The sequence below is a fragment of the Mirounga angustirostris genome, unplaced genomic scaffold (assembly GCF_029215605.1).
Source record: "Mirounga angustirostris isolate CCGP_5_RB_7025 unplaced genomic scaffold, mMirAng1.0.hap1 SCAF_6, whole genome shotgun sequence".
Lineage (NCBI taxonomy): Eukaryota > Metazoa > Chordata > Mammalia > Carnivora > Phocidae > Mirounga > Mirounga angustirostris.
In genome coordinates this window covers 135880068-135889454 of record NW_026991714.1, presented here as the reverse complement: position 1 = coordinate 135889454, position 9387 = coordinate 135880068, and positions in this window count along the sequence as shown.

Genomic DNA, 9387 nt, shown 5'->3' with positions numbered 1-9387 from the left:
GCGGCGTTTATTGGCCGAAGCGAGGAGGCCCGCTGGCCAATCGTGGCGGTGGAGCGGAAGCGAGGAGGAAAAAGGGAGGCAAGTGAAACGTGGAAAGCTGGGCAGGGGCGCCAGAAGGCGCAGGCGCGTCAGGCTCCTGGAACTGGCGGGAGTGGAAGCCGGGCGGGAAGCTAGGGGCGGGAGGTTGGGAGGTGCGGCAGGATGCAAGCGTAGGCGACAGGGCAGTGCCTTGGGGTGAGGACCGGCCTGAGGCTGCATTGACCTGCTCACCCATTCCTCTTCCAGGGCGGTCAGCAATCCCGGCTAAATGTTGAGCTTCTGGAGGGTCCCTGCCTCCATTTCCAGACGCTCGTCAGGCGAATACCCTTAATCTCTACGGTTGCTTCTCCCGCGGGTCTTGTTCACTCCTTGGCTCCTCCTGTGTACCCTAAGAACTTTATCTCAGTGAATGCCCTCATCCCTTGAAGATAGAAATCACGCCCATTTCACAGATGAGGAAATAAACGCTCAAAAACTCTTTGAAGTCCCTGTGCTAATCACGAGTAGTTAGGCTCCTGGGATTCAAACTCCCACAGTCCCACTCCAAGACTGGGGTTCTCAATCATGGCTGTAACTTCTTTATTGAAACCTGTACCCCGCCTGGCTGTTGGTGTCTTTCCTCCTTGGCTGCATTCTCTTTGGCTTATCTTGTGCTCTCATTCTTCCTCCTTCCCTATCCCCTGAGGAAATGACCAGAACCTTCCACTGCCTGTGCTCTCAGGAAAGGATTCAGCCATATCTCTGGCCAGATTTTCCGATTGTCTGACGTGCAACACCTGAATTGTCTGTTGGTCTTTCAGCAGCCAAACTGCCTCCCCCGCCACCAGGGAGCTCCTTCCCCGGACTTACCCCTTTCTGCCCAGTCACCCTGCCTGAGAGTCATCTCTAATGGTATTATTTCTCTGAATAACAACAACAACAACAACAACAAAACCCCTTTCAGTAGCTTCCCATTGCCTGCCTGGAGCATCAGCACCTCAGCCAGGCATTCAAGGCCCCACAGTGTGACTCTCTGGCCTTTCCGACTTTCAAGACTTTCTGGCCATGTCTCCACAACCTCCCAATCCACACACCCCTTTGGCTGGAACCCACTTGGGCCTCTCACTGTTTCATATGCGTCCCCACCTCCTGAGGGTTCTTTACCATATCACCTCGAAATGCCTCTCTTATCCCCCATCTCTGCCTGGCACAATCCTGTCCGTGTTTCACGGCTCTCCTGCGCGGGCTTCCCTGAGCCTTCTGACTTGATGTAGAATTTCCTGTCTCCTGATTCCTCCCAGTAATGACTTGTAGCTCTGGGGACATTGAAACATTCTGCCTGGCATTATGTTATGAGTCCCTGTCCTAACTCTTCTCCCCGTTAAACTGTCACCTTGTTGAAGGCAAGACTTGTGTCTTACTCATCTGTTATCATTGTAGGTCTTAAGAAGATGCCTTGCACATTTCCTGTACTGGTGCAATAAAGATACTTTGATCTGAGTTCCCAAAGTTTCTCAGCATTTCCTGCTCATCCCCACCTCCTGGGCAAGAGCCTCTTGGCATGTCCAGCAGCTGAATTAGCCTTATGAGTCACTTTTACTTTTTAAAAACAAAGCTCCCTGGTCACTCAGTTTGGTTTTGTTTTTGTTTTCTCCATCACCTGCATCTGTCTCCTTTCTTTCCTCTGCCAGGGCTCATCGATCCTCCACTGAGCAGTAACTGCTGGCTCCTTTATTTCACCCATCCGCCTTTCTCCACATTTTTTCCTTTTCTCCCCCCTTTTCAGTTCTTGATTGTTTCCTTCTTCCTCCCTGCCACCAACCTCCTCTGACTTTTGCTGGGTTCTTTCATTTACTCATTCATTTAATACATTTATTAAACACCTATGGCATATGCAGGCTGCAACGGGCAAGCACCTGAAGATCTATGAGATAATAAAAGAGAGGGATATGATTACCCATATTTAAAAGCCCAGCTAAAACAACCTCAAGCTTTCAGCAAATTACCCCAAAAGAACCCATTATGGAGTAAAATGTTCATATCCTTTTTACCCATCATCTCTACACATGATGTTTGACATCCCGGGACCCACGTTAGAGAATGCCCCTCTAGCTGGGTTTGGTTGACCAGTTTGGACCAGACCCCCCCCGCTAAAAAAAAATGGGATTCTAGTCCTAGTTCCCTCACTAACTACCTGTAAGAACTTCTTCTTAGGCCCTACTTCAGGACCTCTGTTTTTTCACCAGTAAAATTCAAAAATTGGGTTTAATTACTAGTTCCCAAGGTATTTTCCAAAGAACATGAATTTTGTGGAACTTTAATAGATATCACGAAAAATATGTGGGAGGGACTGTTCCATAATCAAATCAACCTGGAAAGAAATTGTTTTAGTAAAGTTAAAGCTGGTTTTGGGGGGACCCCAACTCTTCTCAGTATTTTTAATAAGCTAATGAGCCTTGAGAATCTTGAGAGACCAGAGTAGGAAGCTAAGTAACACTCCCCAACCTTTTTAAACACAGAGGGTTTTTTTTCCCAAGATACCCCAGAGTCAGTGTTACTTAGAGACCAGTTTGGAAAATATAGATGACATCCACTATCATTAACATTCCTTCCAGGTGTACTAAACACTGGCCACCTGCACCTTTGCTAAACATTAAAAAATAAGAAGCTGAAAAATAGAAAAGTATCCAAGTACCAGGAATTTTTTGTCCATCAAATCAATCTGCAAATATTTATTATGTGCCTATTCTGTGAAAAACACAGAGCTGATCCAGCTATGTTCTTGGCAAAAGGCATTATGTTCTACCTTACGGTAAGTAGTGTCTGAAGCATAGAGCTGCCCAGGCCTCTGGGCCACAAAGTGCACTTTCATTTCACATTTTAATTGCTCACAACCTGACTTTCTGTTTCCTAACGCCCTGTGCTTATGGGCTTATGATAATTTAGCTGTTGGATGAGAGAGAAGGAGGAAGCCCTTCATCTTAACTCATTCTATCCAGAATGATGGAAGCTCAACTTTTATTTTAAGAATGACCCATTCCAATTTAGGAGAGGATGGGCCACCACTGTTAACTAGGATGAGACAGCTGTTCAGAGGTGGCAACAGAAACCGCACTGTGTGATCAGGTAGACATACATGATGTCTCTCCTCTTCCCCGTACCCCTCAGGTTTATTGATTCCTCGAGGGACACCAAGAGTGTTTAATTTGTTAGGGTATATGGGGGTGTGAGGGTGGAGGGTAGTTTCTAGTTTTTGCCTCTTAAGACAGGTTACTGACTGCGGCTCTAGCCAGCTATGTTGCCTTGGGAGTTTCACTTCCTCTCTGGGTGGATTGAATGCCTCAATCTTACACCATCAAAGGAGTTGGCCCCTGCAGGGAGTCTTTAAGGAGTCAATTCAGTTCTGACACCATGATGCTGGGCAAGGCGCTGGGAGGGCACAACCAGAGTCCTGGTAGTGGGGGACCAGAGATGAGACGGTTTGCCACTGGTGGCGGAAGAACTAATCACCAGGCGCGGACAGAGGAACTATCACTCTCAGCCCAGGGGCTTTCTCTGAATACAAAGCTTGGATAACCTCCCTTCCTGCCACCCCAAAGGCAATACTGAAGGCTGAGGTAGTGTTGGGAGTACTGATGAGTTAATGTCAGTCAAAGACTTGGAAACGCACAGATGCTAGGCAAAAGACAAGCACCTCAAATTACCATTATTGCCCTTGGAACTTCCAAGGCCTTTTCATTCTTTGGGCAAAGCCCCATCTGAGAACACAAGTTTGTTAATAAGCTCTGTTCATGCCCTTGCATAAGATCGAGGAGAGGCCATCTCTCTCTGGGGACCGAGGGAAGCCTTAGCCCACTTCCTTAAGAAGAACTTTCAGATACCATTGTCGTTTGCAACATCTCCTTGAGCTGACATCTGCCTCCTAGTTCATCAAACCAAGGACTGAATTTTAGGAATTCCTATAAGGCACTGGATTGCTCTTTAGCAGAAATGGTAGAAGACATGGAGAGAGTTGTGTAAAGAATTCTAATGATAATGATGATAACTGACATTTGTACTGTGTTTTAAGGCTCACTGAGCTTTTCACATATACTTTTACCCCATCCCTACGAGTAGACAAGCAGATATTACTCTCCCTGTTTTAAAGATTAGGAAAATGGGGCTTGAGTGGGTCACTGGTAATCATAGGACTTTTATGATAAAGGAAAAGTGGGGATCCCTAGTCCAAACACTTCACTTACAAACAGAGACCCCAAGAACTTAAGTGAGTTGCTCAGAACCACATAGCTAGTTAGCAGAGCCAGAGTGCGAATGAAGTCTCAGTGTCCCTTACACAGGCTAAGCAGGTGGCGGGTGGGGGGAGGGGTGTCCAGATCTTCTAGTACCTAGGCCTCTACTGGAATCTTTCTGCCACTCAACTTTGAGTCTCTTGAATAAAAGTTAAATGTCTTAGCCATTTCTGGTCACCTCCTCTACTATTAGAGAAGTCCACTAAGGCCCGAGAAGTGAGGAAGGAATGGGAATTGTGGTAGGGGAGGCTTAGTATGATATTTAGAAGCTGTTGATGGGGACATTTTTCAAGAATCTCTTTCCTAGACTAAAAAACAGACAAATGTGAAGCATAGCACAAAGAAGTAGACGCAATATTTTTAAATAGTATGTACCAAGAAAAGCTAATAAGGTTTTACTTCCCCAATTCAAGTTTCGGGAAGTTTTCTTGGTGCATTTGTCTTTGTGTGCCCCCCACCCCCACCCTGGCACCAAATTGCTCCTGCCACCTTAAGATGTAGAAGCAAGCTAAATTGGGCTCAGGAGCTACAACAGATCATCTTTTCCCCAAAAGCCCATATATTTTGACACATCCCCAAACCCGGCCTGAGTTCTAAGTCTGTAAAAACTCCAGAATTTTGCAATCACAAGACCATTCAGCCAGCTGCTTTTCCAGTACTTCCTACAACTGTCACACCCTGCACTGAATTAATTGTGTTGAGTCAGTGTAGAGAAGCACTTCTCAGTTGTATCTCCAGGGGCTTTATTTGCATTCTTCTGGAACCCAGGATCCTCAGCTAGGCTGCACACTTGTCAGAATTCATCCTCTTCTCTCGAGTGAGTGCTGAGCTCACAGAAGATGCCAGTATGCCTTCCTCCTGTCTGTGCGGCACTACTTTCTGCTCATCTCCCAGTAGAGCACAGGGAGCCTATACTGGAAAAAAAGAGGGCTGAATGATCGTGGGTTGTCATTAAGAGAGCCTGAACCGCAGGGAAGCACAACCAGGGAAGGCTGGAGAGGGGTGGAGGGTGGCTCAAGAGGCCAGTGCTGGGTAGACGAAGACACGCATAGAAAAGTAAGTACTGAAGGGAAGTAATCAAACCTCTATTTTGGACAGAGTGAAATAAAAGTAGTGGAAAATAAGAAGAGGTCAAGGGCAAGCCAAGGGAGATATTGTTTTGTACTATTAAATGTTTATAATAAAAATGAAGTTAGCTTCATGGAAGGTCAGAGACAGAAGAAAGTCCCAGGAGATGGCCTAGTGAGGCCAACTTGCTTGAATAAGGATATAAACACTGAAGCCCAGAGAGGAGCAGAGGTCTGGCTCCAGGCAAGTTATAGACAGAAGTAGTACCTCTAACCTACTATATGCAGCTGCCTTCCTTTTTCCATATAGTTCTTCTCTGCCTGTGTCCTGCCCTTCAGCCTCCACTCTCTCCTCCCTCTCTGCCTCTCTCTCTTTCCAAAAAGGGCAGCTTCCAAAAAGAAAAACAAGGAGTGACATTTTAAAGCAGCTCTAGGAAATCCCCAAACCCTGCATTTAAAGCAATAGGACTGGCAGCCCTTCGGCACCATCGACAAAGCCAGCATCGAAATAGGAAATAGTAGAAAAGACACCAAGAACCAAGAATTCAAAAGAAAGAGGAAAATAACTCCTAAGAGGCAACTTAAAGTCTTACCCTTGCGCATTTCTTGTGTGTATGTGCATTTGTGTGCATTTTGTTTTTAGAAAGTTCTCTTTGAGGGCAATGAATCTAGGCCAGTGATATATTGATGAGCTTCAAAGGGTGCCAGACCATCCTAAAATTTTATGCAAATTGTATTGTGAATTTGCATTTTCAGCACAGACAAAAAGTCTGTAACTTTTTTTAATAGACCCCTGAAAGAGTCATGTTCCAGAAAAGATCAAGAACTTCTGGAATGCAGCATGTTACTATGTTTGGGCCCTTCTACAGAATGAATATTCCAACAAGAATTGCCAGCAGACTCCTCTGTATGTCAAACCAGGTATGGAATCAAAACACCTTCCAAGCAACCACAACAGGAAAACAAAGCAAAACAAACTTGGTTTTTAGGATAACAGTGGTCCTAAAAAGAGATAGAATGTTATCTTGGAACGTCCCAATAGTCATTCCAGTCAGGTATGGCAGAGCTTCCATTATGTTGACCTCAATGGACCAGAAATATAAGCTGAATCTCCCAACATTTCCTAAGCTAGATTCATAGCTCCTATAGCCATGAATTTATCTGTTAAAAAACCTCCAGCTTATTTAAGAGACAAAAGAGTATGTAGTGTCTCTCAAAATATGCTTTGCAGATATTCCATTGCAAAAGGATTCTAGGATGAATTAACCTGGGGAAAACTCCTTATCATCTCTCTTGGAGGCTCACATAAAAAATGGTGTTTTAAAGACTCTGAGAAATCTATCATAAATAAATCCATTTAAATCTCTTTAACCCAATGTTTACTGGACTTACTTGACCATGGCACTCCTTTTTACATAATATTGATTCACATCTTATGAAATACACACCAGAAAGCACTTATATAGTAGAATGGGACCTGAGCTAGAAGCCAAGAGGCCTGGATTCTACTCCTAGTTCTGCTACTGGATTGTGTGATCATAGGTCTTCTGACTGCTCTGAAAGTGTAGGCCTTCCAGATTCTTTCTGGGCTGTGATCCAGCCAATATGATCTCTGGGCTGGCTGCTGGCCTAAGATCCTGCTTATAACCTTTTTCTATGATTATACATATTTTTATTCAGGAGACTGGACAGTACCTGCTACCCTAATAAGCCATTGTCTCTTAAGAGTCCTTTTGAAGTGGGAGGTACAGGCTTCTAGTTATGGAACGAATAAGTCACAGGGGTAAAAGACACAGCACAAGGAATAGTCAATGGTATTGTACTAGCATTATATGGTGACAGACAGTAGCTACACTCATGGTGAACATAGCCTAGTGTAGAGAATTGTTGAAACATTATGTTGTACACCTGAAACCAATGTAACATTAAGTGTCAACCATACCTCAGTTTTGTAAAGAAAAGAATCCTTTGGAGAGATGAGGTAAATGTCTAGGCACTAGAACAGAATAGAACCAACACTGCAAAGCTGAATCAGTCATAGACCTTATTCCACACAAAGGCAGCTAACTAATGGTCATGGGTGTTTGATGGGACTGGTTTTATTTTAATAGTAAAACAGCATTTTAATTTGTTAATGTCACATAAGGAATTTAAGCAAGTTACACTATCTGAAAAAACACAACTAATGTATTTTAAGAGAAACCCTTCTTCCTGCCCTTACCTCCCTAGTCCCATCCCCCTCATGAATGAAGAATCTAAGAGAAGAAATAATCATAGAGTCCTTCATCCAGAATGTCCAGAATGCTTACATGATGATTAGGTTAATATTGCCTTTTATAAAATGTCTCTTTTCTATTTAAAAGAAATTTTTGTAGCCTTGATTATTTATTACAAAAAAATCAATACAAAACTTCAGTATATTGAAAAAATGCTTTCCCCCCTTCTCACAGGACCATTATATATAGCAGAGAATCATCAAGAGCAGATTGGCCAATCTCGGTGGAGCAATCTTCAAATTATACCCAGACACACCGTGTTTGTTTACTCTCCCCTCCCCTTCTCATAAGAATTTAAAAACACAAGCTCATACAAAAAAATGTCAGGAAATCTGAGGGACCCTGTCCAAACAGTACACAGTTAGTTCAGTATCAACAATTCACATTTTGCAACAAAGTATATGGATATGATTTCTCTTACAGAACTTTCAGTGTCAAAAAAGGAAATTAAGGCCATCAGTTTTGCCCCTTAAGAATTCACATAAACGAAATATGAAAATATCCTGGGGCTCCGAGAATGCTCTACACTGTACGTAGGTAAGGATTGCCATACTTCTTCATTTTGAGGAAGGCAGGTGACTTGAGTTTACACAATTGCACAGCTTCTATGGGATGCTCTTGGGGCTCCCTGCTGGTGGAAAAATCCTTCCCTCTCCTCTTCCTCTTCAGGTGTGTTTGAAAGACTGCACTTCTTTGAGCAACACCCTCTCCCTGAGAATTTTTCGGTATAACCTTTTACACCTTCCCCAGTACCCCAGTAGCTCTGGTGATGGGGCTGGGTTTTTTGGAAATTACCCAGCCTCTCTGAAGCCAGCAAGATTTTACCAAGCATGACCACATGACCTAAAGAGCAAATGCCTCTTTTCAAAGGACCGAAGTTATTCCCACAGGCATTATTATCCTCTGGGAGAATCCTCTATCTCAGAGAAAAGGAGTGCTGACTCTAGCTCACTTTCAAAGGTGTCTGAGTCAGTAATAGCCCTGACAGCAAGCTTTCTCAGGGAATACTAGAGGCCTGGGAGCACCTTAAGTACTACCTGTGAAGGTCTTGAGCTCTTACACAATTGGTGGGCAAGTATTAAGGCTACATGTACGTTCTGCATCCTAGGCATGGAAGCTCTATAAAAAATTTGTGGGCATAACACAGGGAAGATGTCATAAAAAGCAGGGGCCCCGAGCTGCAGGCAACAAAGCCAGAGATAAGTTGGAACTTGTTCCATGGAAGGGCTTTCTCCAACCACCACTGTGACCGTGTGTGTGTGCCTTAGTCTGCAACTGGGGCCACAAGATATCACTCCCAGGGTATGCTTGTCTGGTCTCGTGCTGGTCTCCCAGGCTCAGCTCTTCGTTTCACTGGGGCTCCCCACTGGACTGTAGGCTCCAGAAGTGCAACAAGGCTGCCCCTGCATTGGGTACTTAGTAGATGCTTGACAATAAATTCTTTGGTGAAGGAGTAAAGAAACTAATACCATTTTGATTTTCTGTTCAAGAGCACGTCTGAGGCTGTCAGTGGGAGTTTCATTTCCTGGTTTAGCCCAGCAGATGCCTGCCTGTCCTTTCCTGGGTCCGCAGGGAGCTGCTCAGGGGAATAAACTACAACAAGCGGGCTTCGGTGCCTGCAGCTGAAGCCTGACTTTGCTGAGAATGTGCCAAGGAGGGGAAACCGCGGCCATTTGTAGGGGCTTCCAGGAACGGCAGGAAGCTGGAACTCTCCAGGGGCCCAGGCACGCCGGATCC